The sequence below is a fragment of the Pinus tabuliformis genome, chromosome J (assembly GCF_031772625.1).
Source record: "Pinus tabuliformis cultivar Carrire ecotype Pingquan chromosome J, CPIR1, whole genome shotgun sequence".
Taxonomy (NCBI): Eukaryota; Viridiplantae; Streptophyta; class Pinopsida; order Pinales; family Pinaceae; genus Pinus; species Pinus tabuliformis.
Window position 1 is genome coordinate 302,742,605 of NC_142295.1, and position 18,011 is coordinate 302,760,615.

Below are 18,011 nucleotides of genomic sequence, written 5' to 3' on the forward strand. Positions count from 1 at the left end.
TACAGTCTTAGCACTCCAGACAGTTGGAAGGAAGTGCAGGACTATAAACTATTCTTCCCAGGAATTGCGTGATGTTGGAGCTGCACACAGAAGCAAAGAGTCACAAGGTCCGCGCCCACACATGGGGGGCTGCGCTGCCGCGCGGGTTGGCTAGAAAGTGTCTGTTGAAGTCACTATTCAGGATGGGATGCTCGACCTAAAACCAAATGGAGCGGACGATAGGCATTTAAGACACGATTTATGGGCAAGATTTGGGAAAATCTGTCGCCAAGGGAGCATTAAGGAACTGAATTTGGAGGGAACGGTCGATTTCAAATTCAAAAAGCACTATAAATTACAAGGGGATGCCCAACAAACAACACTTAGTCATTTTAGAATTGAGCTATTGAGCAGAGCCCTGATTGTTGTGTGTTGAGTGTTGATTGAGCCCTTGAGTTCACGAGTGCTAGATTTCTGGACGGACACGATGGCAACAGCTGAGGAAGTTATGGAGATAACAGAAATGACTGTCGAAGAGGTTGCGCAGGCCCTGACTGTGGGGGATGCTTCGAAAGGTGCCGGGATTGTGGCAGAAATCCCGAAATCACCGCGCACGCCAAGACCCAAGAAGGACAAAAAAGCGATGGTTCCCATACATGTGTCCCCGCGGAACTTGTTGCGCACCAAGTTGCCAATGGAGGAGAAGGGGAAAGCCGTCACCATAGAGATCAATGAAGAAGAAGAAGACCTGGAGGACCTAATCAGCGTAGAAGACGAGGACGAAGGCATGTAGGAGGAAACTGATCCTGCGCACCCCCCAACAAAGTTGCCCGCCTATGTCCCCCCACGGAAAGGGAAGGCTAAAGTTCCCAAGGACCTTGACGAGACCAAGAACTCGCTCCAGATCCCGCTCCTCCCAGACAATATTATTTTTTAGGGCACGCACCTGGGACGGGTGCCAAGCTTAAAATTCGAAGATTGGGACCTCGCTGACCACGAGAAGTTCCCTCACCTTGAGACCTCGCACCTCATGAAGCCCAAGCAGAACACCATAGCGGGGGTTACAGAATTAGAGCCGTGAAAGTGGTTGCGCAGAGTGGAAAAGGCTGGGCTACTTAACCTGCTGTAGGTGTTGCATTTCCACTGCGCCCCAATAACCATTTTCATCATTAGGCAGCTGCTTTGCCTGGTGCATGATGGGTGTTTGTGGCTGGAGGAGCCCATCCCCATCACAACAGACTTGATTCACCGCATTTCCCAGCTTCCATGTAAAGGAGAGGACCCCGCGAACATCTCAGAAGGTAAGAGCAGTGACTTGGCCATGGCGTAGGCCATGAAGAATAAGTACAAGCTGGCAAAGAAGAAAAGGGGCTACGCCATATCTAGCATCAATGACAAAGCAGTGAAAGTGGCAACCCAAATATTGGCCGGTAAAGTTATGAGAAGTGCCGCGCAGATTTGGTACCCGCACTGGTGGTCACACTAGTTGAGCAGTGCACAGAGGGGGTCTAGTTTAACTGGTCCAAGTTCCTCTACAAGGAGTTTTTGGAGAATTGCCGCGAAGCTTAGGAATAGGGAAAAATGTTCCACTATGCATGGCTTCTACTATCCATAGTGCTCGTGACAGGGAATCACTGGAGGATAGTCAATTCCCCACAATTGACAGGGATCTGTCGGAGGCCGCGAAGTACGCTTCACTCTTGGCCACAAATGATGCCACTAGGATCCGCGACAGTAAAATATTATGGGTGTTTATGGAGATGAACCTTAGAATGTGGATCAACCATAAGCCACAATTTTCGCCCACTGTCTACAAAAACATTCAAAGTTTTTCAGAATTTAAAGCGAACATCCATATTATAATTTACATTAGAGCGCCCAAGGACCCGACCAAACAATGGAGGAAGCTACCCTTTATAACCAGAGACGATGTCATATTTAACGTCCGGGAGACATGGCCGCCGGAGTGGCGCGCTCCAGACATCGCGGAGATAAATAGGTCGGCAGCACAGAGGAAGAAAGACGAGGCCAAGTTGCGCACCGCATAGTTAGAAAAAAAGAGAAGGAAGGAAGTAATGGCAGCAAAAGTGCGGGCGGCGCGGGACACTGCACAGATAGCAACTGAGCAGGAAAAGGCAGCATCAGCCGCACAGGAGGCAGCCATGAAGGCGCATGAGGGCAAAATTTTGCCTTCGCATGGGCAGGAAGCAGAGGAAGAAGAGGGAGGCGCGGATCCACAAACCACGTTAACATAGTTGAAGTGCCCGCACCCAACCGAGCGGGCAGGGTCGTGCAAGAAGGTCAAGGCATCGAAGTTGTCTTTTGACCCGATCACTCTAACCGAGGGTGATCTACACGACATCAGCGAGATAGTGTGCAATGTCACCTCTAATGCCCTCCAAAATTTAATGCTGGCGAACCAGATTGTGTTGGGAGCCATCAGAGCACAGCTGCGGGATTTGCAGGTGTGCCCTCCTCAGGCTGGTACCCTTTGAACTATCCTTGCAGTCGGAACAACGACAATAGAAAAGATGTTGCACGCTTAGATGACGAATACCATAGTACTGCCAGAAGGGGCACTAGTGACAACAAATGAGGCCGACAGGCCTACAGTTAGCGCGCTGAAGGGTCTCGGTATCAATATGGCTGCACTCCCACGAGAGACCTTATATGTTTTGCAGGATGGGATAACTGCAGAGCTGCGAGCTAGGGAGAGTCGCACACTGCAAGTCCTCAGCGAGCAAAAAATCAATATGGAACAATTGAGCTTGCAGCATGACGAAGTGGTGTCGTAAAATCGATATCTAGTTCAGGTAATAGACGAAGCTTTCCAAAGCGTCCCGGAGCTGGCCATCCCAACAGACATACCAGTAGAGGCACGCATCCACAGGTTAGCAGGGGTGCGTGAGGCGTTGGAGGAAATGACAAAGGTTCAATTGGAGATGAACCTTCAGATCGTCGAGCTGCGGTTAAAGGTGCAGTCGTCCACCCCTCCAGAATTCAGAGAACAACGCATTAGCGCTATCACAACGAGACTGGATGAAATTGGCAGTGTAGTACGATACTGCACCAACATGTTGGAAGAATCATTTGAGGTCCTCACAAATCTGCAGGAGGACCCCAACATCCAGCGCTTAGAGACAGAGGCGTGAGAACTCCAACAGTAGTATGACAACATCAAAGGAACTACGTAGACAGTGGCCCTCACTCAGAGGCTCGCGCGGATGCAACAGGCCAAAGCACTGAAAGAATAGGTGGACACGGCACGACACAAGGAAGCAGTCCTGAAGGCGCGTGTTCAGCCTTGGATCGATGAGGCCTTCACCATCACAGCAGAAATTGAAGGCAAGCTCGCACACATGCAAGGGATACACGCACTGATGCAGAGAAGCACTTCCGACACAGCGGTCTTGGAACAACGCATGCAACAGATTCAGTAGGCAACAGCTCAGTGCGTTGCTGACCTTGCGGTAGCTCAAGCATAATTGGAGGGACTCCACGCAAAGGTCTTTGTGCTGACAGAGTGACTTGAGGGCGAGTCACGATGTTTGTGTTATGGGCTTGTTGGGCATGGAATCCCCCCCAAGGTAGGTTTTTGGGCTTAAAGCCCAAGTTTTGACCGAGTCTTCTTGTAAAAGCTTCGCGAATTATGGGCGTGGGGCGCGAAATTATAATAGAGTCACAGGGTTGTCCACCCTAGTTCTGTAATGTCATGTTGGCTATATAGACCTACCCATGGTCTGTGGACCATGAGATTGTATAAATAGAGTGAGGCTCTAAGTGTATAAGAGAACTAATAGAAGATGGAATAGAAGAAGATGAGAAGTCTAAGTGATTGAGTTGAAGTGAAAAGTGTGTCTGTGGGTCATAGAGTAGGAGAAGGCTCTGCAGTTGAGTGCGCAGAGGCCTAGTAGTCCACAGCTGAGTGCGTAGGTCAGGTCGAGTCTGTAACCATTGGGAGAATCAATACAGAGAAGTTTTACTATATTTCTGTGTATGTTTTCCTGGTTTAATTCATGATTAGATATAATTTGCAAGTATACTATTTATTTACTGTGCGAAACTGTATGAATGTTTTGTATAACGAATTATAACTTAATACATTCAAGTAGGTGAAGGTAATTAACCAGTACTGGAAGATAATTAAGATCTCGGGTAATAGCATAGAACGCAGCTCCACAACCCCTTGTTAGGGTTGCGTGAAGGCAGTGTATCAGGCCGCGAGGAACGAGAAAGTGCACGAAGCAACCTGCTCGCAGGAACAACCAGTGGACCAGTCGAACCTCTCAGACATCTCAAGGGTGTGAAAACCTGGTTCTAGCACCCTCCCATACTACTTCGGGTGAGACCTCAGTCCGCGCTCCATGGACTGTTGCCGAAAGGGCCAGTAGTACAAGGATTTGTTTGGCTAATTAACTCCGAACCTGGGTTAGGCACTAACAAGCCAACAACTTTTTTTATATTCATGTATTCATTTTATTTCATGTCTTATACTCTACATTGTATCTTCTTTCATTTTCAGGAGAGGAATTCAATATTGATGGTAAGAAGAAAAAATTGAAGAAAGAGGAGAACAATAATACTGGAGTGACAAATGCAAAATGAGAGAGAGAAGAGAATCTATCTAGTGATACCCTTAGAGCCAATATCTCACATAAGACACACTCATAGAGACTGATGGTCAAACCTTCAGAGTTGGTGAATTCACTTGCAATGCTTTGGCAACACAGTGACAATGTTTTGAAATGATGAAACAATATGTCATATGTAAATTGTAATCCGATCGATATTAAGTTGGAAATTCATATTGTAATACTTGATATTTATATAATAAAATTTATATGGTTGAAATTATTTTTATTTGCACTTGATATTATTTAGCCTTGTAATTAACCTATGTAACTTTGTGTTATCATATTAGATAAACATGCACATTATATGACATTTTTTTTTAAATTTAGTCACAAAATCATACTAATTAATTTTTGTTGATTAATAATAAATACATAAAATCAATCTAAAACTACTAAATTAGTACTTTATTTAATTAATGATAAACACACATAAAATGAATATATGGCTAAATTAGTCGTTTATAATGATTATGAATGAAATTAAATGAAATGAATAGAAACTACTAAATCAGTCATTTATATAATGAATATGAAAATACCAAAAAAGGATAAATGACTACTGCAAATGATAAAAAAATTATTAAAATGATGACTAAATTTTGCATATATACGATTATTAGTAGCTAATTTACAGTATCTTATAACATGACTAAGATTTAGTTATATTTCTTTGGTCATTAATTGGTTTTATCGAGGATTCATATAGTAATATATTTGTTGTATATTTGGTCATTAATTGCGACAATTAATGACTAAACCAATGAAAAATTAATGACCAAATTAATGACTAAATATACTACTATATGGTAAAATTGAGGAAACCAATTAATGACTAAGCTAAAAATGATTAAAAATTGGTCGCGTTATAAGATATTGTAAATTAGCTACTATTGGTCACCGACTGAAAATTGGTCGTTTATATGCAAATGTTAGTTGTTTTTTTAGTAACTAATTAGTCATTTTGTACTAGTGGATGAGCTTTGTCCCAAATGACTTCATCATTTCTTTCAATGTCTAATGAGGTTCCCAAGAGCTATATCCTTCTGTTTGACTGCCATAGATTTTGTCCTCTGTGATTCCCATAGTGATGTTACGAGCTCTTGTTTCTAATGCTCCCATGATGCCACGATGCATCTTATTATCATGGTCATATCTATAACAAAATCTTATGGTATGACCCTTTTGTGAGGGATACATATTTCAATCATAGTAGAGATTTGTTACTCCCTCTTTCCTTGGCCCTTTTCTTCAACTTCCTTCATCTATCCAGTGATATGAGCTTCCATAATGTTAGCTATATTATTTTGTCTTGTTTGAGGACCAAACTTCTCTTTCCTTTCTTCACATGTTTTAGTCCTTTATCCTTCAATACTTTTCCCATCAACTTGTCTTTCTCTAGCTAGCATAGAGACCACTAATTGTTGAATGAGGTAACCTTGTTGTTCATGGACATTTGTTACCTTTCCTATTAGTTAGAACAATGATGATTTTCTTATTATCATATTTACCAGATCTTCCAATTGAGATCTCATGAACACATTCCTTCATTCTTTTGATACTTTCAATCAGGTCTAATTGATATGACCTTCTTCACTTTATTTCAGAGAGTAATCTTTCAAAATTTCATATATCTCTTTTATATCTCATTTCTTGCTACATAGGGATGAGAGGACCTTAAGAGTTACCTCTCATGAATTCAAAGGAGACCTTGATATGTTTGTCAACTTCTCTTTTCTATGAGGATTATGACAATCACAATTCTCCTTATTCCATGCAAGGACCTTTGATGACCCATCCAACCTATAGATATCCTTGCAATCATGAAGTCATGTTACCAAATTGATTAATGAAAAAATACTTACTTGATTTGTGAAGACAAAATCTTCACCTTGATCATGTTGATGATGGTTGAAGAAGATGTATGAGGGATTCTTCTTGGATGACCTTCTTTCAAATGAGAAAGCCTTTCCTCAATAGAAAATGTTGCTTCTTTGGATGAGGATGACTTTTTTCTTCTTCGGATGATCTTCTTCTAGGGCAAGGAAATGATCCTTGCTTGGTTTTCGAACCTTGAAGATGACAATGCCTTCTTGCCTTCAATATGATTTGCCGTCTTTTGTAGTGTAGATTAGGAATGCTTCTAGGGTTTCAACCTTTGCCAAGATGATGTGATATGCGATTTTGAGGTCCTTTGAGCTACCTTGCTTTTTAGACATCTTGATGAGGACCTTGGCGGCCTTTTAATGATGACTTGTGGAAACAAAAGCTCTTGATGTTGTAGATTACTTCTTTGATATAGGGATTTATCCTTCAATGTAGCTCTTGGTCCTTTTTCTTTGATATCCTTCAACTTGCTTGGTATTTCTTGAAGCTTGATCCTTAAGTGTCTCTTTGTTTCCCTTCCTTTGACTTCAACACCTTAGCTCTGATACCATGTTGAAGAATCTAGAGAAATTATAGTTAATGAGATTCTTCTAGTCATGATAACTATTTGTGAGGGGTTTTCAATTTTTCTTCTTAGCACAATCTTCACTTATTATTATTAGAGTGTGTCTACTTTAGTTCATCAAATAGCTACCAAAACAAAAGAGACAAGGACACAAGATGTTGGCTTTCTGTCAGAGCCAAAACCTCTCACTCTTTGAGAGAAAAACCCGCACAAAATTCTTCCTATATAGATTCCAACTGATGAATGCCAAGACCATGACCCTTGACCTATTAGGCCACTCCAAGACCAAGACACCAATCCTATTCTTTGTCACTGCTGAGATCATCATCATTTTCGCACCATTGAGGCCATCATTATTGCACCACCGATATCATTATTGCATCTTCATATGAAACTTGCTACCCCTTCACTATAACAACAAGATATGTATATATACATATGAGCATTGTACTAAGATCTTGCAACTGCGTCCTTATCAATATCATGACTGAGATCATGATTATCATTATGCCGAGATGATGACTGCGTTAGAATGAATGTCGAGATAGTGTGTGTTAGTGAGGGATCACCGAGATACTTATCATTACAATTATCTGAGAACTTGGCTGTGTTTTATTCCTACACAAAGATCTTTATTATCACAAATATGTCAAGACTCACTCAAGATTGAACTTCTGTGGAACCCATCTGAAAGCACAGAGATGCTTATCCGAAACTGAGCTACTACACTGATCGAAATTCTTGAGCCATTGTAATCGTCCGAAAATCCTGAACTATTGTACTTGTCTGAAGTTTTAGAGCTTTCTACACCCATATGAAATTATAGAGAGTCTGAGTTTTTATGTGTTTTCTGTGATGACCGCAGCTGGGTATTTATAGTGGTTACGTCTCCATAATAATCCGGCATGAGTGTGGGAATCGTTGTGTCTTTTATTTGAGCTGACATGACTGCTTTTACACCGTTTTATTGGCTGAATTTTTCTTGTGCTTGTCTTAGAGGGCTAATCTAGACACTAGGTTGACTCATATACATTTTATATATGCTCAAGAAGAGATCGTCAGTATTTTCTTTGACTCTTTGACTTTCCTATAACACTTCAACACGTGCTAGACTTATGTAATGAGCAAGAAACTCATTTTTATAATTTACAAAAATAATATTTATCTTCTTTTACTAGTACAAAGATCAAAATTACATTTATGAAGACCGAACCTAGTTACACTTTCTTCAACACTTCTAATATATTTATGGTTACATAAGAAAGAGTTTGATTTTTCTATCTCCTTCGATATATATAAAAGAAGGGAACTTGAATAGAAATCCAACAAGTGTCATACCCTTCAAGAATTATAAACAAATTATAAGAAGAAAAAAGAATGAAGTGCAAACTTAACATCAAAGAATGAAAGCCCCATATCCACAACCTCAATCAACTTCTCAATGTATATACCAATTGAAAAAACTCGATTATGCATCAATAGAGCAACTTCAGTAGTGCATCAAAGAATAAATTTATGTTGTGCCTCATTTGCCCTCAAGTTATCAAGATTTATGTTTCATTCAAACTTGCATAAATCGAGCTAGATTTTGTTTACCATTCTACGAACCAAGTCCCCCTACAACCATCATTATATTTCCAAACTCTTGCCAAAAAACCCAATAATTGACTTGCACTCTTATACTAATTGTAAGTATTGAGATAAAAATAAACTCATCAACAAATAAAACATCCTAAAGAATCATAAAAATACAAGTGAAACACACCAAAAAAAAAAATCTAAATCTCAAACCTTCTATATGAATGCTAACAACTACAACGACCCATAAAAGATGAAAGACAACATTCAAAAACCAAAGACCAAGTCCACAAAAAATGTAAAGATAAACTTCTCTATCTTGATGTTAATTATAATAGGCACATATAAATATACAAAACCAAAGCCAAGATGGATCAATGAGTCAATCCCTTCATCCTAATCAACCCCTAAAAGAATAAAGCAACTTAAGCAAACCACAATATGACCAGTGCATTCATCTCTCAACTCTTCCATCTTCATCATTACACTAAAGGCATTCTTTAAGGGGATGTTATGTGATAGCCCTTCGTCGTCTGTACATAGCAAAGAGAAAAAAACCATGTGTTCGCTAACCTATATCATGTATGTTTCACTAGTGAACCAGTGACAGTGGTCACATGGAGAGGGTTGGCCACCTCCCATCCTAGATTTCTCTAACTATAGATTTGACTCAAAACTTAACAAAAATCTTGAAATTTGGTTGATATGATATCCCAACGCCCGTGAAAATGTAGACAATCCCAACTCCATTGAAATGGAGGGATATATTTGTCTCAGGGGACACTGGTTCTACTAAAATTGCTTATTTTCTTATCCCTATTATATCGCGTTGTTCAATGATTCATATGCAACAACTTTCTAAACAATCGAGATCATTAGCCATGGTCTTGGCTCCCACTAGGGAACTTTGTGCATGGGTAAAAGAGAAGCCAATTCACTGGGAAAGAGTTGCCTTCAAGGAAACTCTCATCATAGATGGAGATGCAATGCCCTGTCAGGTTTACAAGGATTAAACAAGTGCTACATAATAGCTAGTCTTTGTTGCTTAGTTTAAATATAGCTAAATTATATGTAATAAATAATTAGATGTTCAAACTCACGTTGTCAAGATACATGAATTAAATCCTGTTTGAAGGTAGTCTATTAGAAAAATATGCAAGTCAATATGTCCCAACAAATATATTCATAGTGAACAAATATGCAAGTTGTCAAATGTTAGACAACTATCCAAAAGAAAAACATGCTAGTTGTGAAGGATTAATAAAATGTCTACATTGACCTAGGAATGTTGATATCCAAGTCAATAATTAAATCTATGATAGACATTGCTATCTATATTAACATGGATTGGATTTTGGCTCTAATATAACTATATCCATATTTTTGGAAGATATAGTTTACATAACTTATTTTTTATAATATTCATCTTAATATTTTTAAATTATTTGTGTTTGTATTTATTTTATGTTTTAAAGTATATGTAATGTATCAATTTTAAAAGATAACAAATATATATATATCTAAAGTAAGAATATAATTATTTTATATTTAAAATGTTAATTTAAACAAAACAAAAAAAATCAAAATCAAATTGTAATAGCTAAAATTAGTAATATGTTTCTATCTAATTTAATGATACCATTTTTTTACATTATTAACTTTTATACATTTAAATTATTTATATATAAATCAATTTATTTATATGTGAATAACATCTTTATTTACATTGATAACAACTTATTTTAATTTATTTTTTAAAACACAATCTATGCACTAACCTGTTTTTAATTTTTTAGTTTTTATTATTATTTTTATTTATATATGTGAATGGTCAACCTAAAGTAAATTTGTGTAATGAAATTACACGTAAATGTCTTTATATGGATGGTTGAAACTTGTATGAAGCGAATTTATTTTATGTCAATCATAGTTATGTCATAAATCTTTGAAACTTGTACGATGAATTTATATACATTGAATAGCATTTCATATGCAAGCATGAGAGATAAAGGCAACGTGTTGAAGAGTGATACAAATTGGCCTCAATGATATAGTCAATGCTTTCGAGGAGCAAGATTGGTATACTCAGTGCCTTTAAGAGAAGGATCAATATGATTAAAAGGAAGCCACGTGGGTGAGTATAAATGAAAATAAAGTATTTGATTTAAGCTCAAAATAAAACTAAAAAAGGAGTGGCATGGGAGCCATAAGTTTCATAGAGTTACACCATATATGCTCATCACTTTTTGGTATTTAAAAATTATTTATTTTTAATAAGATATGCATGTTGTAATAGAATAATATTTTATGAATCGACAACATGTACATCACCATCATTGCAAGGTTAGCAAATCAATACAATGAGCAATAATATGTTCAATTTAATAGTCAATCAGGTTGGAAATAATTTAAATTATTTTTTAAAAATAATAAATTTCAATGTGCAATGTTCAAATATAGAATTTTTGCAAATGTTTTTACTCAAACCCAAACAAATATGGGTCTGACTAAAAACCCAATGCATTATCTATTGCCTGCAGCATAGATAATAAGGGATTGAGTTAATTATTGCCACGCCATGAAGGCTCGTTGATCTTCTTTTAAAGCATGATGTTGAGTTAGATTATGTATGTATGCTTGTTTAGGATGAAGTGGATTGTATGTCGTAGCAAGGATTTCGTAACCAATTCATGCAGATAATTCGTGCTTTATCAAATCCCCAAATCATGATATTCTCAGCAACGATTCCACGCGACATAGAAAGTCTCACATCATAAATACTTAAAAATCTTCTTTTTATATCTGCGGGCAAATCGAGCATTCTTAATGGAGTAGTAAAGCATAAAAACATCTGGGTTGAACCCAAGAATAAGGAGCAATGGTTACTTTACATCTTGAAAAACAACCACCATTTTAGGCCACATGTTGTTATGTTTGTGAATTCGTGACTGGGTGTTGATATTTTGTCAAATGCTATAAAATGCATGACTAATTGGAAGTACCATCAATACATGAGGAGAAACCAATGCCAGAGAGGAAGCAAATTTTAAAATCTTTCTTGATAGGCAAGCCTTACATAGTGATGGCCACTGGTGTTCTTGGAAAGGGACTTGATCTTTTAAAAGTTAGTCAGGTTATTACTTTGATATGCCAAATTCATTACAATAGTATGTTCATTAGGTGGGGCGAGCATTAAGGCTGGAAATGTTAGGCTTAGAAATCATTGTTATTAATAACGTGGACAAAGTTGTTTTCAAGGATTCTATTCCATTGCTAAATATGGTTGGAGCTCCAGTTCCTCAAGAGCTTTCTAATTCTTCTTTTTCACTCTCTTCATATGCCACAATGTATAAATAAAAAGTTAAAAGAAGAGGAAACAATAGTCTTAGAACTAATATTGATTTGGTCTAAATTCCCTATCAACACAAATTGAACCCTATGAAGTGAAAATATGACATTCCAATTCATTGGCTAGTTTGACATGACAATGTTGATAAATCTAGGGCAGCATAGATAAGGTTATATTAATTGATTTCTCTTGTAACTTGATATATTCTTGTGATATTATTTTAGAAACTTTATTATTATTGTTACTATTGTGTTCTATATAATCAAACAACTACCAAGACATGAAGATCATCAAAGACAAATGGACACCAGATGTAGTCACTCAGCCAGGGAAAAACCCCTATGAAGGGTAAAGCCCAATCAAACTCTTCCTTTAGTAGATTCAAATCATGATGAGACAATCCAAGACCTTTGATCAAAATATTGACACCCTCCAATCCTTCAAGTCATCTTCCTTTGTAGACAAACCAAACTGACGTCAAATATTCAATTCAATAAAGATGAGTTCTTCTGCAATCCTGATATTTTCGGTTCTTTTTGCAATCTTGAAATTTTTGGTTCTCTCTGCAATCCTAAGGTTTTCAGATTCCCTTTAAATAATAGCCTATTTTTCTTCTATGTACCTTCTTATTCCTTTATGTTATCTCACATCCTCTTCTTTATTAAAAAGTTGCAGGTTGAATAACTTGTTTTTTGTTGCTCCAAACTAGGTCGAATGCTAGGGTTCATACAGTGGTTTGTCACTGTACTTTTATGCCGACATGAACAGTAGGCAGGTCGACTTATAGAATATGTAGCTGGAGCTGACGTGAAGGATAGAGGTATGTTTATACACTTTGACTCAAAAAATATTTTTTCTTCTTTGACATAAGAATCGCAAAAAGGGTCTTTTACATAATAATTTTGATTCTGACTCAATACAAAAATCCTAGAGAACACAATGGGTGCTTTGACCTATTGACCAATGACCCATGCATGAAACCCATGCTTTAATAAGTTAATAAAATAATATTTTTCTTTCTTTTGACAATACAATTATGAATATTGATACTAGTTACATTGTTCAACAGACAATAGTTTTGAACAAAGAATCACATTTGAAATGTTTTTTGGTTCCTATGATGTCAATGCTTATGAGGTGAGCAAGTGAGGAGTCAATGAAATGTAGACAAATGAAAAAAGCCTTATACCCTCTATGATATATATATGTTATTTACTCAAATATACCATTCATTTAGTGAACTTGATGATATTTAGTTAAAAAATTACTAGGGAACTAAGAACATTGTAAAACCTTTGAGTTTTCTGGATTTAAAGTTTATATCGTTCTTTAATGTACTTAGCTTCTCAGTTTATTCTAATGGTTGGTTGACATTAGGGTTATGCATATGCACATTAAGTGGGTTTTGGATCTTATTTTATAGCATTTTCTGTTTAAGTTGATGATATATGCTTTTGTTGTTTTAATTGTATTAACTAGCTAGAAAAGTAATGGTCAGTAATTCTCTTGTGGTTAGTTTTAGCAAAACTTTTTGATGCTAATTCTTTATGTTTTATGTGATTTCATTGCAGTGTATTTACTATTTAGTTTGCATAGTTGTTGTGATATGATTGACACATAATGTGAGCTCTTGGAGGTTATGATTGTGGGAATCTTTATTACAACCAACGTGAAGGTGATTTATCTACGTGTGTATTGGCATTCACTTTTTATTGTGGGAACAATAGAAATTATGCTATGTACAGAACTATTCAATATTTGTTATGGGTGTGAGAGAAGTAATTTTATTTTCATGATGTTGAAACTACACATTTTGCCTAATTATTTTTCCAGGTTCCGGAAAAGATATCTGGAATGTTTTTTCCTAACCTAGCAAAGGAAAGATTGGGAGTTCCATTTTAATCAAGTTCATAAATAATTTCCCGACTATAAATGAAAAATGCCAGTAGATTTAGAGTTGTCACTAGTCAGAGATCAAACCCAAAAGCAGTTTATCCCACTAATAGCGGGGAGATGTATTCTATCTTAACTTGTAGGCAATTTCTATTTCTTCTCACCAATTCTAAGATCGTAATGAAGTAGTTATATTTTTAGATATATTTTTCATTTACAAGAGTTAGTCGTTGTATGGAAGTTTTAGGGTCTTCTAAAAAGATGTAACATGAAAGTTGTTTATCCCACTCACAATGTGGAGATGTATTCTATCTTATCTTGTGAGGCGATTTTTTTTATATGTTCTATTCCTTTTCACTGATTCCAAGAGTGCAAGTAAGTGATCAGATTTATAGGGTTTTTTTTGTTGCAAGGGTCAATGGTTGTATGGAAGTTTTATGGTCTTCTAGAATTTTAATTTATTATGGATAGTATATAGATTCTTTTTTAGGCTACCAAAAAGGGTCAAATATTACTTGTTTGACTCGAGTTGGCTCAATTCTAGTTTGACAAACCAGATTTAAGGGTAAAGGAAGGTCGTTCGTTGAAACAATTTGCAGAAGTTTAGGATTGTGGTGCAGGTAAATTCTCAGTGCAGACAAACAATTCCTCTAGCCCGAGAGAGCGGGTCTAGCCACAAACAAACAATCTATGGAAACTTTCCTTAAGCTAGAATCAATTAAGAGGGTCTACCTCTTAGAACACTATTCCGCTTGGTGATGATCCTACTTCCTCACTCCAGCTATCTTCTGTTTCCTTCCTTCGAATACTTGAAACAAGCAAACAACAACAACAACAAACATAATAGCATACAATATTGTATTCAACCTACTTAATAGGTCAAGGAACATTAAGCCATAAAGATGTAAAATGACACTTCATGTAGGAAATCAATTGATAGGTGCATTTATATAAATAAGAAAGAGATTACAACCGGTGCCTTAACGTTGCTAGTCTCCTTCGATGTATCTAGGTTCCCACACTTCTGCTAGCACTTCATGGATAGCCCCAACAATGGAAGTTTTAAGGCCTCTTTCCCTCTAGTCTCAAACCAAACCAAAAACACACTATTCTCCCTCAAACATACACTAGAAAGCTACAAGCTATAGATGACTTGTTGATCATTCAAACTCACTCCAGAACTAAAAACTCCAACAACTTTTGCTTGGGAAAAAGAGAGGTTTATATAGCTTGGATGGATGGGAGATGGTTCCTCTCATCATGGGAGAAGGTCTTATCTCTTGAGTTTGTTCCATCCTAATAGGGGAAAGGAGCCCAAACTGACTTCCTCGGCTCCATCCGGCCCAACCATCTACCAGACTTCCGTTACAAAGCTTCTAGACATGGAAGCTTCAGCTCCATATTTAAAAAACCTTCCAAAAGAGGATCGGCGCAACTGGAAAAGGGCTCAGTCACTCCATACGGTGCGAGGGCTAGTTTTAATCTCTAAAAATCGGCACGAGGAGGAAACTGGTCAGTAGCGTCGGTCTTGTAAACTGGGATAAAAGGAAGATTCTTGGGAAATGATGCAAAGGGGAATTATTCTGCTCATGAAGAGGGACATACTGGGAGTTTCTTCATGATGGGAAAGCATGTCGGGTTCACTGTAGAGGTCCTCTAGGATCGTGGATGGGGAGTACAGGGACAGTGACAAAATGTTGTGTAACAGATGTCTCATAAAATGTGAAGGCCGAATTAGAGTGAGGGGTGAAATGCTTTACAAGTGGAAGTGGGGAACCGGAGTCCATCATCGGAAAACCTGCAAGCAAGCATAGATACATATACATCACTAAAAGACTCTGAATAATGATACATGAATCGTGGTATGGACGCAACCATCCATAGAATGATCGTGTAAATGGATCCAAGGCATGGGCACAACCATCGAATAGAAAGGATCATAAGGAAACCAATGTATGGTCACAACCATCCAATAATGATAAGGATCACATATAATAACTCATGGTATGGTCGCAGCCATCCATCTGAAAGAGACATGTATATCAACATGATCATGTCACATCGCCTCACAACCTGGACTTGTGTAATCTTAGCCCAAGGTCTTGCGCTCCAAACGACCCAATCAAAGTACAAATCCTAACATGTGAATGAATATGTTGAAGCCGAACATGCTAGAAAGTCACTTGATTACCAGTTAATGATGTGAACCGTTAACAAGCGCGACAGAAACCACCAATAATGACAATGGCTCTCAAGGTACCAGTAGCACAGTTCACGAAATGTGAATAAAGGAACTGATGTCGAACACCCATGAAATCACCTGATTGAAAGCCAATGATGTGGGCTTGTCATAGAGTGCAAAGAACTTGCCATTAGGGCATGCAAGCTCGAAGGTACTGGAAGGGAGTCTCTCGGTCAGCTTTCTGGATAATGAGCTAAATTCGATAGAAAGCGACCGTGTCGAAGGAGGGCCATGATGTATCCCACATCATCGACATGAGACAAAGGGATGAAAATGATTTCAGATGATACAAAGATTTAGGAGTAAGTGTAACTACAGAAGGATTGACTCTTGAACATATCAGCGGCACGATTCCGGAGTTTGGCAGCTTTTGGATCCATAGGATCAGTGGTCATAATGACATGGCAGAGATCAAATGGAAGGAAAAAATGAATGGCCCAACCCAGGAAGGCCAATGACGAAAAGGAGGATATCCCAACCCGACACGAAGCATAAAGTGTCATGTTCAAGAGTGAGCTGCCGACACGATTGATAGAATTTCCGAATTTCCCCCCACCATTTCTGGCAGGTAACCCAATTATTTTTTATCACAAGCTTGAAGGAGATGGCATGTTCTTGCACTATAATTTCATCCTTTGAACAAATCTAACCTAGTAAGTTTAATGAGCCCTAGGAAGGAGAATCTCACGTTCGACATGGTGATGAATCCAGTGTCGTTTAATGTTTTAAAGAGTTCAACAAAGGTGTAACTCGATATCTTTTTCATGTTTAGAGAGTTTGAAAAAGACACGAAAAAGAAAACTCCACATGGTCCCTTTTCGTACATTTGTGTCTCTCAAGCCCGAAAAGGTAGAAAACGATACTTGAGAGAATTGCTTGACCATTTCAGTCAAGGAGTACCTTTTTCGTAAATAGTTCATCCTAGCCCGAAAAAGGGGTAAACATATACTGGGTAAACGACGTTTCACTGCCTTTTACAAGTTCAAAAGCAACAAGAGATCAACAATCTTTTCATATTTTGAGAGTCAGAAAAGAGCTCAAAATAGACTCCCTACTTTTATTTACTTTAACGAGTCTAAAAGGGAAAAAATACTCGGCGATCTTTTCAATTTTTTACGAGTCAGAAAAGATCTTAAAGGTGACTCTTCCTGGAGGAACAAGTCGTATAAAGGGTAGCAACAGGTTCCGGTTAAGCGAGGAACTGCTCGAAACGCTGAAAGGTCAAGAGGCTGGCTAGTAAGACCACTCATCACCACGGTTCCTCAGGAAAGGAAAACACAACTAAGTGAAAGCATATGATCGGCCAAAGAGATGGTGGTGATGGAATGAAACAACCAAGGGTCATCTTGTAGAAATTAGCTGATAAAAACGGCAGTCACGAGATGTAAATCGAGCATGGGTTCACTTTTACACAAGCTTGAACCATGGGGAACTCTGCTTGAATTTGGTTGCATGTTTACACAAGCTTGAAACGAAAAAAATATGCTTGAGATAAGTTTGCATGCCTCCGGCATAATGACTCAATTCAAGTTACATGCCCCCCAAGCTTCATTTCATTCAACTAGGTGAATGGAATGAAGGTTCACTTTCAAGATCTAGGAAAGACTCGACTGGGATTTTACGAGATCTTAATCAAAGGCTCGATTTGGAAAATGGAGGTGCTTCATTCTTTAATGAGGTTGAAACAGTAAAAGAACTATCCTTGGACATTTGTTTCATTTTTTAATGAGGTTGATACAAGAACAAACTATCCTCGGTCTCCTTGATTCATTTTTTAAAGAGCTTGATACAAGACAAGGAACTATGCTCACATTCCTTGTTTCATTTTTTGATGAGCTTGTCACAAGACAAGGAACTATGCTCACACTCCTTGATCCATTTTTTAAC

The 18,011-nt window shown here is 37.8% G+C and overlaps 1 pseudogene; it reads left to right on the forward strand.

Annotated features, from left to right (window-relative positions):
- The first annotated feature begins 2,387 nt into the window (after positions 1–2,387).
- LOC149226955 (DEAD-box ATP-dependent RNA helicase 41-like) lies at positions 2,388–12,051 on the forward strand (annotated as a pseudogene).
- The last annotated feature ends 5,960 nt before the right edge of the window (positions 12,052–18,011 follow it).